Source organism: Delphinus delphis, chromosome 14, assembly GCF_949987515.2.
Source record: "Delphinus delphis chromosome 14, mDelDel1.2, whole genome shotgun sequence".
NCBI lineage: Eukaryota > Metazoa > Chordata > Mammalia > Artiodactyla > Delphinidae > Delphinus > Delphinus delphis.
In genome coordinates this window covers 18,397,414-18,414,306 of record NC_082696.1, presented here as the reverse complement: position 1 = coordinate 18,414,306, position 16,893 = coordinate 18,397,414, and the positions used below count along the sequence as shown (strand labels likewise).

Genomic DNA, 16,893 nt, shown 5'->3' with positions numbered 1-16,893 from the left:
AAGCCCTCCAAGTAATTTTGATGTTTGCTAAAGTTTGAGAATCACTGCCATAGGAGATTCAAGAAAGTATCAAACAATCTGATTGTAATGCATGGGAGATTAGACAAGAGTTCAAATAGCAACCGCACAGAGCAGTATGCAGCAGCTGTGTAAGTGTGACAGAGATTGGGAGTTCCATGGAGGGAAAGAGCACTTCACACTGGAGCATTAATAGAGGCTTCACGGAGAGGGTGTAGTAGAGTGAGGACTACAGAATCTTAAAATGCAGAGCAATGCGGAAGGCAAGACAAACTGCAGAAACAGCCTGGAAAAAGCTTTGGAGGGAGGTTAATGATTAATTCAGAGAAGCTCTTGTGATGAACCAGGTGAAGCAAAAAGTTGCTACATTATGGAGAATTTGGAACACTGTGCTAGAAATGTACTCCCAAAGCAGTGGGAAACCATTTTTGAGGAGGAAAGTTACTCAAGCTGACCTGTGTTTCAGAAAAAAAGCTCTTCGAGTGACGTGAGGGATTTGGCATAGAAGAGTTTAGAGGCAGATAATGATGTGTTATAGCCCTTTCGTGAGGGACTCTGAATTCTAATTTAAGATCCCCAATGTTGTTTAAAAACCACTGCATTAGAATAAAGACTGTTTTGTTTAAATGAGAAATGCTGCCATCTGATCACATTTTGATCCACACCATGCATTGTTTCATAGCTCTAACTCATTCGATTAATTTAATAAATGCTCATTTGAATGCTTTTTCTGTGCTACAAAACAAATGAAATTCAGTAGTATGGTGTTTCTTTTCCCAAACCTTCTTGTTAAGCAAAAGGATGCTTTCAAGTCAGGGATCTTGTGCTTGTGCATCATCCTAGCTTCCTCTTTTCTGGGAAGATGACACAGCCTTTGTTGTTTATCAGCACATCCAGCATGTCTGTCGGTCCCTTCCACTTTTCACAAGATGGGTCCTGTTCAGAACTTCCCTACTGGGTACAGCAATCGTGTCTCTCAGGAAGTTCAGTCCACACATCACTGGCAGGTCAACCAAGACCTCGCCTCTTCTTTGCTAAAACTGACCCGCTCCAACTCCCAGAAGTCATCCTTCAGCAGGGAAATATCTATGTGACCTGGTAGAACCAATCAACTCAGTGGAACTTGATGGACGGGTAGGACTTGGTGGGCACAGGGGAGGGAACACAGGTGTTTGAAACACACTGGAAATTGCATTTTTTGTTTGTTTTTTAACCTGTTTTTTAACCTGCCGTAATGTTCAGTGTTTAGGTACTGATGACCCTGTTTTTAAATCTCAGCCAAACTACTTATTGTGAGATCTCCTGGGTTTCTTGTTTTCTCTCAGTTTATTCATATTCAAAATGGAGAAAATCCTTGGAGCTGTAGTGAGATAGGATGGTTAGCACAGGAACTATTATTATCATTTTTGAATTGTTGCAAGCAAATTGAAGTTTGAGAAAAAGTATCACTCTTGATCATTAAATTAGTTAATAATAGAGAAGACACACATCAGCTGTTATAATTCAGTGATGTATATTTTATTCTAGATATTTAAAAGGAGAATAGGGTGTATGTTGTTCAGGTAATACAAAGGAGAAAGGCTTTAAGTCTCTAGTCAAGGAGCTGAGGCACAGAATTCTTCTTAAACAGCAATACACACTAACTTTAGTTTTTATTGCTTATGTTTCCAGTATAGGGAATATAACACACCAAATTATGCAGAAAGTAGATTTTAGTTTACTCCTGTAAAATGAATGAGAAGCATAATTTGGCTCTAAAAATAAAGTTTTTAAATTGCTTTCAAATTAAATTTTACTCTAGAATCAGAGTACTTTAACCAACACTGGTTAAAGTTGTCACTGGGCTGCAGTGACAACTATTCCATTTCACATTGAAAGAGTTAGAGCATCCAAAGAGAAGGAAGTAGCTTAAATTCACATATCAAATGAGTGAAATCTCACAGAAGAACTAAAACTGATTCTTGAGGTAGAGGGAGAGATGATAGGCAGAGCACAGAGGATTCTGAGGGCAGTGAGAATACTCTATATGATATTATAATGATGGATACATGTCATTCTACATTTGTCCAAACCCACAGAAGGTACAGCACCAAGAGTGAACCCTAAGGGTGAACTATGGACTTTAGATAATTATGATGTGTCAGTGTATTTTTATCCTTGTTAAAAAATTATACTATTCTGGTGAATGCTTTTGATAATGGAGGAGGCTATGCATGTGTGAGGGGCGAGGGTATCTGGAAAATCTCTGTACCTTCTTCTCAATTTTATTGCAAACCTAAAACTTCTCTCAAAAAATAAAATTTGAAAAGAAACTGACTCTCTCTTTCCTTAGGATGGAGCTCGGGCTGACTGGGCCATAGGGATCCCTGAGGGTGGAGCAGAGACTTCCAGGAAATTCAATCACAGAAGGGAAAAGAGCAGAGAATTCTACGGAAGTCAAAGCCTGTTGAAATAACCAAGATGAGATTTTAGAATTATTCACTGAAGTAAGCATATGAATGTTCATACTAATCAGTAAGTTCCAACACAGTATATTTCCAGCACATTGTGGGATAGGAAAGGATGAGAACCACAGAGAAGTACTCACCGTGTACTCAAAAGTGAGAAATATATTATCACCCTCTAGTGTATAAAACCACAAATCTATGGTATAAAACCCCCCTCTACTGTATAAAACATAATGGATCACAGCAGAATATCAAAGACATTTAAAAGATCTAGAGTGATTCCAGGCCCTTGAGACTAGACAACAACCCGATATGAACTCATATTAGACTAAAACATGTCTCATTAGAAGCAGGGGTGACCTATCATGGAATCAGAGAAAAGGGAGTCAATATTTAAAGCAAATACTGAAAAGGCAAGAGTGGGATTGGAGACCATAATACTTGAGGAGCATGAATACATATGGCTGTGTAACATTCACGACAATCATCAGTGGTGAGGTAAAAACTGAGAAGACCTACAGCTAGATTGATCAAAGGTTGAGATTCAGCTGGGCAGGTAAAATGGGAGGACAGGCAAGCAAGGACATTAAAAGAAAGTGACTAAAGTGATTTACAATGGGGTCTAAGTTGGATGAGAGAGCAGTAAAAGTAGGAGGAGTTGATGGACAAAAAGCCAGGAATCGTGGAGGGACTCAAGAGTGATGATGCTGGAAAAACAGAACCCTATGGGTTTTGTTTTGTTTTTTTTTTTTTTTGCTTACGGTACGCGGGCCGCTCACTGTTGTGGCCTCTCCCGCTGCGGAGCACAGGCTCCGGACGCGCAGGCTCAGCGGCCATGGCTCACGGGCCCAGCCGCTCCGCGGGCATGCAGGATCCTCCCGGACCAGGGCACAAACCCGTGTCCCCTGCACTGGCAGGCGGACTCCCAACCACTGTGCCACCAGGGAAGCCCAGAACCCTATGGTTTGAGAAGCATAGGGCCCTGTGATTGGAGAAGGGTCTTGCTGAGTATGGGATCATAAGAATGAGGCGCTGAACTGAGGAAAGTTGAAAGTTATTGGATCTGGAAAGATGAAAAATTCAAGAGGCCAGGGTGTTGCATGAGGAATCCATGTGAACAGGAAAAGTAACCCACAATGGAGAATAAGGCTGTAAGCTAGGTGCTTCCAAGAATGAGAGGGAGACCGAGAAATTTGGTAAAGGAGTGAGATAAGGAGAGATGGGGATTTAGTTGGATGTTCCAAGTCACCAAAGAGCAAGGATTTTTACATGATAGAGAAGGACTCATGCCTGAAATTAGCCTTGAGAATGAGGAGTACACTACCCAAGTTACTGGAGCTGGGGAATTGGGCCACCTCCATTTGGGGGCAAAAAGGTCCTCAGGGAGAGTCAAACACCAGCTAAGGCAAGGTTGTGCAGGGAATGTTCAGTGGAGGGGCTGAGGGCAAGGGGAATTGTGGATATAGGATAAGAGTGGACACAGAAGAAAAGTGGGAGAGGGAGGGGAGAAGAGAAAAGTTGGGTATGTAATAGGAAGAAAAGCACAGAAGCGTTTGGGGATGAAAAGATGGGAGAAGACAGAGGAAAAGGAGCTTACACTTTGGACAGTCACAGAAGTAGCAGGGGCAGGAGGCAATTTTTACATCCAATCCCCAGTGAATGGGAGGAGATACTGTCAAGGAGGGATGGGGAAAGCCTCCACGGAAGGAGTAAATCATGACCTGTGTTGATAGGACTTTTAGGGAATTGGAGAGGTTGGGCTAGCTTTGTCCCAAGAGAGACATAAAAGGTGGGGTGGAGTGGGGAGAGTTAAACTGGGGCAAGATACTTTTGCTACTGTCTGCCCTTAAATAACCCTGAGCACAAAGACAAGGTAGCTGAATGCCTCCATCAAAGAAAGCTTAACCCACTCTCCGTTTCCTCCTGGGTTTCACTATGCTCAGAACATTTCCTCATAGGAGTACACTACGAGCCACTTGGGTATAAACAATACAGATCACAGAGTAGTGCAAGCAGCAAAAGAAGGAGGGAGTCTTACAGTATGTCCACAATGGTGTAAATGTTTTACAGTTGATCTACCAGGGGGTCAGTGTATTGAATCCAGGGGAAAAAAAATATAGTATGTTGTTGTAGCTCCCCATAAACCTATAAAGCAGCACCTCTTCGTGTAGTCTGCGTTCTTTGGAAAAGATAGTGGTTCTCTTCATATGTGCTTCTGTTCCTCTCCTTAAAGCAATATCTTACAAACAGCAGACTTTCTGAGAAGAGATAAGAGGATTTGGGGTTGTCCCAAATGCAGTCTGTGCAGACTCTTATCTGCTCTTATCTGCTCAGATTATCTGGCCTTCATTAACTATTAAACGCTAACCTTTCCTATTCAACAAGAGGAGACTAATTTTCACAGCCTGATGAGAGAGATGTGGAGGTCCCTCAAGGCCACGTCTTTCACATTTCTGCCTTCTGGAAGATACGCCCCCAAAAAGTTTATTAAACACTACTAACCATTCTCATGACTGTATCTGCCATTCTCTTAACCTGGAGCTAGCTGGCTGAATTTGATGTTCTCTGCATCTGGAGCAACTGTGTCTACAGTGCTCAGGGAAGAGGGTGGAAACGGTCCTCGTAGCTACTCTGGCCCTTTGGCCGGCCCGGTTTGGTAAAGCCCTTCTGGATAACTCTTACTTTGCCCTGGGGGTGGCCGGGGGTCCTGAGCTGTGACTCAGTCCATTTTCTTTGGCATTTCACTTCTTTTCAGTTGTGTGTTTTCCTCTCCTAAGTCTTTGAACATGTAACATTTACAATTCCTGAAGCAAAATTAGATGACATCATCCGGAGAGTTAGATCTTTAGAAAAGTGTCAGTAAAGTGTTCCTTTACTTTCTAGTAATCTGCTTATAATTTTAATTTTTGCAGATTACATTCTGAGACCCAGGGCTGACTTAATAATTTGTTGTCCCTTCAGACCGATGGTTTAAAAATATTTGTTCAATATGTACTAAGGAGAGGAGTTATATGTTCTGTGGGGTGAGGCTGATTGCAGGGGTGCTCCAGCTGTGCTGAGCTGATCTGAGTAATTCAGTTCTCATCCCAGATGAGCTTAACACTCCACAAATGTCTCCTTGCCCTTACCTGACCCACCACCCTCAGAATCAGGTTAGAGACTTTTTTATTGTAACGTGAGCATGAGTCTTGGAAGTCTTTATTCTCATCCCCAGCGTCTTCTCAAAGTAATTCTTGCAACTCCTTTCCCCTAGAGGAATTCTGGTAAATATGATTCCTTCTTATTCCCATTGATGTCTCTGCACCCAGTGCCCTTTACCTCTCTTCATATATGGATGAGCTGTCTCATCCCTGGACTCAGCCTAGCTAATAACTAAGGTCCCAAAATATACATAAATGTACAACTTTGATGCTATAGCAGTGACAGAATACCAAGGGAATACTGTTATATGTGACAAAGTTTTGGCCAAGATTGGAAACCAAACTAACAGAGATTTTAATAACTTTTTAATGTTTCTTTGTCATTTAATTTTTTAATGCTTAATTCCAATTTTGGAGGAATTCTGAAAATTTGCCAGACAATTAACTGAGAGGGATGTTTTTGACAAAGTGTATTTTGATTTCAGCAAAACGTTGGGCAAAGTTTTTGCTGTATTGTTAGATGAGATGGTTAAGGCTAGGTATAAACAAAAATATAATATATGGGTAATTTTTAAAATTTTTATTTTGGAAAATTTCATGCATATGCAAAAAATACAAGATGGTAGAAGAAGCCACTAAGTACCTGTCACTTAACTTCAACCATTTTCATCCCATAACTAATTTTGTTTCATCAGTTCCAGAACCTTCCCCACTATCACCAAGATGAAAAAACACCTGAAAAAGCTGAGAAAATAGATTAACCAAATAAGTCAGACAGAGAAAGACAAATATATATCACTTACTTGTGGAATCTAAAAAAGTGATACAAATGAACTTATTTACAAAACAGAAACAGACTCACAGACATAGAAAACAATCTTATGGTTACCAAAGGGGAAGAGGGAGAAGGATAAATTAGGAGTATTGGATTAACAGATACACACTACTATATATAAAATAGATAAACAACAAGGACCTACTGTACAGCACAGGGAACTATATTCAATATCTTGTAATAACCTATAATGGAAAAGAATCTGAAAAAGAGTTTATATATATATATCTAAATCACTTTGCTGTACACCTGAAACTAACACAGTGTTGTAAATCAACTATACTTCAATTAAAAATATTTTTAAAGCTGAGAAAATATATTTGATATTAACAAGATAAAATACTAGCAGTGTAAACAGAAATTTCTCCCTTTGAGAATTTTTAAATGTGTGTCATTTAATTTAATTGATTTTAATTTTAAGGATAAAGAAAAAGTTTTAAAGAAATTTGGGAGAAAAAGCTGAGTGTGATAGCTCAATATAAACCAATTCCTGGAGAAAACTGCTAAACAAGTGGACACCATCTCAGCTGAGACAAAAAGTGGTTTCCAGATCAACTAGACGATCATGAACTCTTGTCTTATGGGCCCCCACTGAGATACTGTCTTTAACTCTGAACACCACATGTTAAGAAAGATAATGTACAAGTAAACCACATCCTGGGAGAGCTACAGAAAAGGTATCCAAAAATCATAGGGGGAGCAGGTAAAGAAACTAGGCATGTCTCATTTCAATTAAAATAATTAAGAAGTTAAAAGACAAGAAAATTGCCTTCAGTCACTGAATCAGTGTCTATGGAAAAAGGACTAGTTTTGCCATTTAAAGATATGCTGAGTATCTCGTGACACTTTGCAGGCTTCTGTTGGTTTCATTTGGTGACAAATTTTAGACTCTTTCATGTCCTTTACTTCAGTATAAGCTTAATACCAGGCATACTAAATACCATCTTTCAGATGCTTACCGTTCTCCAAATTACGAACAGATCAAATCTAAATTTGAAAAATTCAGTCAATATTGGGCACGGGAATGAAAAATTTAAACATCACTAGTATCTGATATCATAGGATTCTGTTAAGGTGGGATGAGAATTATTTTTAATAAGAATAAAAAGGAATAGATCCTGGAGACATTGCTCCACAAGTCAAACTTTCCAGAAAAGGATAGGCTATTAAGGAAGGGAGAAGGGAAGTGTGGTTCTTAACAACCACATTATCATATCCAGAGCCTCGCACAGAGCTTGACAGATGTGTTCCATAAATGCCTGTTGAACAGACATGCACAGGGCAATACACTGCGTAAGGGAAAGATGCTGAGAAGACCCCGTAAAAGAAGACCCCCTGCTATTTTACTCCCATCCTCTCCAACGTCTGCAAGTGTCTGGAAGTTCAACTTTGGAACTCATCCCTTCACCTTTTGAATATGATCACAATCAAAATGCAAGTGCTTCTGGAACAAGTCATCACCCAGGCACAAAGTGGTTGCACAGTATGTAAGAAGGATGGGCTCAGAGTCTGCCCAGTTTGGGTTTAATTCCCACCTCTGCCCCTTAGCAGTTGTGTGGCACTGGACAAATCTCTTAATTTCTTTGCACTTCTTTTTTTATATGCAAAAAGCTGGATTTTTAAAAGGATTAACAATAGGCAGTGTTTAACTGTCACACATGCTGAAGTTAAGGCAGCTGTTGTTAGTACTATCTCTTATCCGAAAATTTTGAGAGAGAAAGAAAAGAAAGACCCTGAGGAAAGCAGGACCCAGGGAGGGGGCAGGAAGGCAGGACAACCAGAAGAGGAGGGAAAAGAAGCCGCTTCAGTTTGGGGCTGGGGCCAACAATAGCCTTTGTGGAGGTCCCACCCCTGAGGCAGGTCACTCCACTTCCCTCCCGTGTTACCCGAGTCATTTCGTTATATGGCCACCCCTGCCCCCCCCAATTGCTTCCCTTCTCCATACATACCATTTGGTATAACCACACTTATGGCAGAATCTCCCATGCTAAAATTGTGTATATACCTTTAAATCAGTACTGATTCTTTAAATAATGAGGGTTTCTTCCGATGAGATATAAGGGAGTCAATGAGATAAGAGAACCAAAAAAAAACAAAAAGTCAAAGAAAAAGGCCAAGATAGAACAGGACATATTTAACATCTATCACTTTTTAGAACAGAAAGTATAAAATGTGATTTCTAGATCTTACTGTGAGGTGAAACCAGATTCTTCAGGACAACTGAATGGTTTTCAAGCAGTCAGTGAATTAACTTCAGAAATTGTAACTATTCTTTTGAAAACAGAAGGAAAAAAAAACTTTAAAGGACAGCAAGAAGGGTATAAAATGTTCCAAACACTTTTCTATTATTGCTGTTAAATATCGAAATGGGGAATCAAAAAGGTTATCAAATCTCAGAAAGACTTCAGACTAGAATTGACTCTCACCTGTGTGGACGTGGGCTGGAACTTGGTCAGCAGAGGAGTTCCCAGGTCCCCTTGATGACCAGCCTGGTGACACTCTGAGGGTAGTGAAACCAGTGATCTTCAAGCGCTTTCCAAAGAGTAATGAGACTCATAATGTTTAAGCAGCTCCGATTTGCTTCGTCCCACTCACTGTGGGCAAGCTGATCTGGGGTCCGCCTGGGGGAGGGAAAACAAGAGCTGTGTAATGGGACGTCCACAGGGGGATGCAGCAACACCAGGCGAGCAGCCTACTTCAACACTACCCTGGTTGGACTGCTCCAGCCGTGGGCGAAAGAAACCCCTCCTAGGAGGCAGGGCAGGCTGTAGGCAGTGCCAGTGTGGTGGCTGTGCTGCCTGTTCCCGATGCCAAATGGCTGGTGGTGTGAGCGCTGCGTCTCCTACCCTGCGGGCAAGGGGAGTACTCAGCCCACGTGATAACTCTGCAGCATCTCTGCTCTGAGCATGCGCTGTTGGGCTGGGATGCGTTTCCTCTATACATTGACCATGAATCTAATACTCAAACCATCTGATATGGCTGGACAAAGGTCAATTCCTCTGTACTCTGGTAGGCACACAGTTACTTTATTTTCCTCATTCCTCCCGTTCAAGAACTCTGCAAGAACCCAGGTGGAGCATCACCAGATTGGTAACTGAAGTTACGGGTCCATGTGCTGTTATAATATTCGATTTTATTTATAAGGTCTAATTTAAATACGAAAATGTGGAATATCAGATGAGGTCACATATTAATATTTTATTTCTTGGATTTATGACAAGAATATAGTCTGTAGGGAAAAGTACCAATTATTTTTTACAAAAAAAAAATCCTGAGGTATTTCTAGGCTCTGTCCCTAATAACACTCCTTCTTTCTGAGCCTGTCACAGTTCCTCCTCCCTAACCTCCAAAAGAGACCCATCTGATCAGCTACTGGGTTTAGCAGGTAAAAATATCTAGCCCAGGGCTAGGCTGGGTTCCCACCTAAATCCACCAATTACCGGCTCTGGCACATTGGGCAATCTCCTGGTGTGCTGGATTTTTCACTGTCAAACAGGATTTCTATCAGTGTTGTGGAAAAAGAACCTAACCTAGCACTTGGAAACCTATTTCTTGGCCTGCCAGGCATAGGTCTGTCTCTGGCTCTTTGCTTTTTGCCGCGCACATTTGCAAACCTTGCTCTCTTTCCTCCAAGTTTCAACAGAAGTGTCATGTTCTCATGAGGCCTTCCCTGGCAACCTTCTGTAAAACTGTAACACTCCCCACCCTCGGCATTCTCTCTCTTCTCTGCTTTATTTATCTCCTTAGTTCTTATCGTCCTCTAACAAACAGAATGTTTCACTTACTTATTGTCTATAATCCTGACTAGAATGGAAGCCCTTTGAAGGTAGGGAGCTTTGTCAGTTCTTGCCTGGTTTGATCGCTTGCATTATCCATAGTGCAGACAACACACAGAGCACTTTATAATATTTGCTGAATGAGTGAATGGAAGGGTACCTGTAAGCTAGTCTTACTATTAGTGCCCTTTTTTCACTCATTGCCAAAAGCTCTGATGCGGCTACCCTTCTGCATTCCCTGCTTGTCTAATAGCTACAAAACACTTTCTTCTCCTGCTGAGTGATGAGAGGGTGTTAGTTAATCATGCTCATGTAATGTTTGGCAGAAACCCCATTTTACCATGGACTCTCACACTCCCGGGAATGAGAACCTATGTCCTTGGTCATGTCTGCAGCAGGAAGAAGTCAGTTCACCTTCTTGTGCATATTGAGATACAACAAGTAGGAGCAGGCATTGCGTATATGTATGTATCTCAGGCAACTGATCCAGTAGAGCATTAATATTGCTTATAGAAGTATGCATGTAGCTAGGCTACGAGGCTGTGATGCCAGTTAACTGAGAGAAAGTAAAAGGCTTGATCAACTGAGCTTTGAACGTGGGCAGACTGTGAACAATGTGATTGGATTACATTGTGCAAAATGGTGGCTGCAGCAACAACTGGTCACAGGACGGTGTCATGTATAAAACGCTGTGAGTCCTGGAGTCCGTTATCAGCTTTGTCACTGACTGGCATAACTTTTGAGACGTCTGCCTGAGCTGGGGTCAGTAGTGAATGCATCTCTACTGATTCACCACAGTGCCCATCTCCATGAACACGGTGCCTTCCCTAAGGTGTATCCTGGCACGCTGGACCATGACACTGTGTATGTAGCGGACACATTATGATTTGGATGAACAACTTGGAAAGGTAGGAAGAAAATCTTTACTCCAAGCAATATCGGCTTGGCATTTAAAAAACGTTTGTTGTAGAGATAATTTGGGAAATGTAGTGGTTGGGCTCTCCACGAGATGGCACTCATCGTCTTCCTTACCTTTTATTTACAGTTTTGGACATATTCTTACAGAACAGGTATGTATATATATGTGTGTGTACATATGCACATATATGCATGAACATGTGTATATATACATACATGCACACATTTATTCACATATGCATATATGTGTGTATTTATCTAACGTTTCGTAATTTACCTAGATCATTCACATTCTTGACAAAAGTGTCATTTACTTTGGCCCCTTGGGGCCACTGGGACAGGGCACTTGTGGCGGGTATAGACAGGAAATCACTGCCTTTGTCCTCTTTATTTCCACTCCATGCTCTGCTTATGCCAAAGGATGAAAATGCAAAGCTGGCTTTGAGCCTAGGAATCTATGAACAGCAGGCAAGGACGAAGCACAAAACCATCTAGACAGAGAATAAACAAGAATGTAATGAGATAAGCTATTTATAGAGAGGCTACTATTAGGTTGTTAGGGGACTGAGCAGGCTGGTAATTTGAAAAGCTGGACACTTTTTAGAAAAAACATTGAGGTTCCCTTCCCCACAGGAAGAACCTTGCTCCTGTTAGCATCTGAGGCCCAAGAGGAACTGTTTTTTCCTTTGTTGGTAAGTTCCAATATGAATTAAAATAAGACTCTTTTTACTTGAAGTTCTCCCACTAACCATTGCAGTCCCGTGCTCTAGTTAGAATGCTCCACCAGCGACAGACTGCCCTGTGGATTTTGAGGTCAGAGACTCACAATTACAGTCAGTGGGAGAATTAACTAGGGCTTTGGATTGCTATGAAATAATTCTGTTTTCATTACATTAGCACTACGAGGGGGAAAAGATCAGGAATTCAGAATCTATAGAAAAGCGTATCAAATCATCTCTGGGGGAAATACAAGTTTCTCAGCAACAGTGACATCAACACACATCAGCACACTGGAAATTCAACTCAAATTGACCTTGTGGGCACTCAAACCAAGTGGCCACTTGGGAGACAGAGGTGGAAAAGGCACTTATACCACTGTCTCATGCCACCTGGCTTAAATAATGCAGCCAGTCCCTTCTGCCTTTTCAGGAGCCTCTTCCCCACTAGGAGGAAGTTCTGCCCTTTCTAGTTACATGCATTAGTTTTCCTCTGTGTAAATCCCTAACATCATGGCTTATATTTGTAAAGCGCTTTGTTAATTTCAAAATACTTTGAAATCTAAGAATCTTCTTCATGCTTTTCAACCACAATGGTATGGAGATCAATATGTTCATCCTAATTTTACAGATAAGAATCCTGAATAGGGGAGGTGACTTGTCTAAGGTCACAAACTAGACAGAATCAAGGTCTAAAATGGAAAGAACTTGGTCCCCAGACCCATAGCCCACTCTGCCTTTTGCCTGACCATGTAAAAGCCTAAAATTGACACCTCATAGGAACTAAAGGCTCCATTTTCTTCCCTTGCACATGCAGGAGTAGTGTAAATTAAAGCTGTCTTCCCAGGGCATATTTTACACGTGATGCTTTCCAGCCTTAAATATGATCTGCTATAACCTCCTCGAGGATAGAGCCATGACCTCAGAGAAAAGATACAGTATATTAAGTTTCTCCCAGTCCTAAAACTGGATTTTCATTAAGGCCACTGCCTGATTCTTTTTTAGTACTGCCTCAGGCATACTGGAGTGAGCTTATTTTCCTGGTTAGCAAGGACATCATTCAAAAGACAATTTGAATGTGGTCATTTAGGAGGTTTTTTTTTCCAAAGCTACTATTTGGATAACCTGCAGGGAAATCTTTAAAATACCCTGAAAATAAATGCCATTCCTAATCTGGTAGACACACAACACATATATATAGAACAGCAGATAATTCTGAGTGCATGTGTGTGTCTGTGTGTGTCTTTGTGTGTGTGTCTGTGTATGTTTGGAGGAAGAGGTGAAGGGTCCTTTGGGAAATAGCCTAGAAACTCTTATTAATTCATAAGCCAATAAGTCAATTACCTATTTTCCATCCCTTCTGCAGTAGATTTAAGGAGTTTGAGGATATAGAGACAGACCAAGAAAAAAATCTGGAAGTCTGAGGTATAAATACTATTCAAAGAAACCTTTGAATTTGCCTTCTTCAGGTATTTGGTTCTGAGACACCCAGAAATGCTTGAGACATGTCAGACCATCAAGACATGGCTAACTCGACTCCATCAAGTTGCTTTCCACTTGCTGTGTGGGCAACCAAAATGTCACTGTGCACACACACGTGTGCGTAGATATACAAAAGCATCTCTCCCATTCTCATTCTTTGCACGTTTTCTCTGTCACATGTATGTTTAAGAGTATTTTTCTATTTGCATTTTTGTTGCTTCTTCTTTTTGAAAGGCCAATGGAAAAGGGTTTAAAGGCAGCAGATTGCATAAAAAATCAATTTCACCAAATTGGTTTCAGTTTCCATGTACGTGTACTTACGTGCATGCACACACACACACAAACACACACGCATATTTACACACGTGAACTTCTTCCATCCCCCCTGTAGTAATCTAAATAATTAATAGCTGCTTTCTCTTAGGTCCTTTGAAAGAAGCATTCTTAGGCATTAGAATCGCCACCATTCTTCTGCCAAAATGCAACGAATTCCTCTTCAATGCTGTGACCTTGTTGATTTTGCTCACTGCCAAATTTCACATCATGAAGAAAAACAGCTTGATATTAGAGTGATTAAATTTCAGGGAGAGCTGACAGAATGGTGTTCTTCAAAACTAAACTCTGCCAGTTTTGATGTCTCTAATTTATCCCAACAACCGTTTAGGTCTAAATGCCTCAATTTTTTTTTTTTTTTTTTTTTTTTTGCGGTACACGGGCCTCTCACTGTTGTGGCCTCTCCCGTTGTGGAGCACAGGCTCCGGACGCGCAGGCTCAGCGGCCATGGTTCACGGGCCAGCCGCTCCGTGGCATGTGGGATCTTCCCAGACCGGGGCACGAACCCGCGTCCCCTGCATCGACAGGCGGACTCCCCAACCACTGCGCCACCAGGGAAGCCCTCTAAATGCCTCAGTTTTAATCACATTAACGGTATATTACAAAGAGACTGAACACCCAAAGAACTCCAGTTGCAAAATGAACTTGGCTCTTCCACATCCTCTCTGTTTGTAATGGTCAAATAGCTGCTAGCAAAGGTCATTTGCTGGAGCCAACCCTTTGGTAACTTCTCTCTGACTCCCTCTGCTTAGCCAGAGGCCTGGACCTGGGCATTTGCCCAGATACCAGAGGGGAAGTAAACACACCTACCACCCACCCAAGCAATAGCAAATGTACTGAGCTCCTAGTGTCGGCACTTAGCTCATCTCGAGTAGTCACATTTTTCTTGCATTTGACTGGTGCTACAGAGAATTAGCTGTATGAACCTAACCGACATCAATTCATACCAAGCCAGAGCCCAGGTCTGAATGGCATCATGCTCTAACCAGAGAGGCAACAGCAGTGCCCCCAAGAAACTGTGTGCTCCGGCTGCCCCTCCTGGGTCCGGCGAGATGTTAATGTATTAGGCCGTCAATGGGGTCAATGTGGAGATTTGTTCATACCGAGCCTGAGCCCTTGCCAATGTGCCAATTCCTTTGGTACTGTATTCGCATAAAGCTTCAAAAAAGCTGAATATTTAATGCAGATATTTTATTTGAAACCAAGTGCTTCCATTCTCCAGCGTCTACTTTCTGTCACCAGCCTACATCCTAGGAAATAGAATAAACATTTTTTGGCCCTGCACAAGGTATTTTAGAAATAAAGCAATGTCTGTCTGTAGGGGGAGGTGAATGCTGAAACTAAATAGCTACAGTGGTCTGCGGAGCAAACATAAATAAATGTACAGACTCTTAAGACCTTAGCACAGAGAATACAATCATGAGCTGTTCTGACAAGTCCAAAAAATGTCTCTGTCTCTCCTCTTTCCTATGATTTGGCACCTCCTTTACCCCATACTGATTTGGTCCTCATTTCCCTTGCAACAAAATTTACCTTACAAACATATCATATGATATTCTTTCCACAATGACTATTTCTAGCACATCTTCCTTCTTCCTAAATGATTTACAACTTTTTCTTTCCTACACTTTATTATTCCTCCTGAAAAACCAAAATCAAAAACAAAAATTTGACCAGAATAGAATATTGAATTTTCCCAGTTATCCAGGGAATGAAGACGAAGATGGTCATGGAGTTCTCTGCGGACAGCCACCTCTACTATACAAGATGAATACTCCCAGAGCTCCTTTCAGCTTGAAGTCCTCGTCTCTAAGTCTGTCTCATAACTGGATTGTTAATAACTGTTCCTCCCACATTTCCAGGTCCCTGTGGGTTGACGGGCTCCTTCCTACTGCTTCCAGTCTCTGAGTTTTCCCACATGCTCAGCTACAGCTGAAAGCCAGGCGACTTCGAAGGGGAGATGCTGAATTCAGGCAACAGAATTGGGAGGAAGAAGGCCCATATCATTCTTGACACTTAAATCACACTTTATTTTTTAACATTTAAATTCTATCCAACGTTTCCTGGCTAGGCATTCCGTTCCATTTCAAGTGCTAAGCTCTTTCTCAAAGATAAATTCTAGATCACCTTATTCTCATCATCTTCACAAGGGTAAATGTTTCTGGTTGTAAAAGGGGCCATTTGAATAAAACATGTGTCTCCTTAGGTAAAACATATGTCCTCCCTATGGACTGCACAGCAGGGTGCTATGTCCTTCTGCTTTTTTCTCTCCTCTGGAGGAGTCATATTCTTTTGTTGGAAACCATGATTTTTTGAGAAATTAAAGCTGATCGAACTGTTCTCCTGATTATTAAGTGATCAGTACCCCAGATTTTCTGATTTTTTTCATTCACCAATACATAAATGAAATAACTTTCCTATAGTTTCATAGATACGTATGTGAAGATCATGCACACTCACTGAATGTGTTTAAATCAACCTTCATGTTGAGAAATCTCTCATTCCATCTCTGATGGAAGTGCCACGGTATTTCCAACAGAGCAGAGCAGTCCACCAACACCATGATGAACTCTTTGTCCTCTAGTTAGAAAAGACTGCTGACATTTGCACAGCATTCTACCTTTATCAAGGGCTTTCACACCCATGCTGGCATTTACAAGTTTGGTATTATTAATATTTATACTTTATGGATGAGGACACCAAACATTCCCAGGTAGACACCTACCGATTGCTCAAGTCACATGACTTTACATTCAAGTAGACCTTGCTCTAGCTTGGATCCATACAGACCTCATTCGAAACAGGTCGATATGTCCACACTTTCTTAGCTGGAGTGCCCTGACAGAGGAGTCCTAATTGATGAGAAGCAGCAACAGCACAATCTGACTTCACAACTGGCCAAGCATACACGTGTGCTTAGAAGTAAGTTTTGATTAAATGGTGCTATAATGAATGGCCCCCAAGTCTCTAACATTTATGATGATGAATCCTACACTGTGGTACACTAGTCTTTAAATTTTAAATTGAGTTTGGGTAAAAGCAGTTACCATTCTTATTAAATTATTTTTGACAAAAACATTTTATAAACAAACAAGCATCTAAATAAATACTTGTTTTAACTTCTAATTTATGAATCATTTAAGAAATGCACACAATTCATGGCAATTTTTCCCCCTCTAGATGACTTTTATCTATACTTTTACATCTTCAAGAAATTTTTCAATAATT

General features: G+C 41.1%; 1 long non-coding RNA gene across 4 annotated transcripts in view; it reads right to left on the bottom strand.

Moving 5' to 3' along the window:
• Window positions 1-16,893, bottom strand: part of LOC132436865 (uncharacterized) — a 385,752-nt gene that overhangs the window by 150,683 nt on the left and 218,176 nt on the right. For all 4 annotated transcript variants that reach the window (XR_009521899.1, XR_011246707.1, XR_009521900.1 and 1 more), the window contains exon 2: window positions 8,867-9,061. This is a non-coding gene — a long non-coding RNA (uncharacterized lncRNA). The remainder of the gene's footprint in view (window positions 1-8,866; window positions 9,062-16,893) is intronic.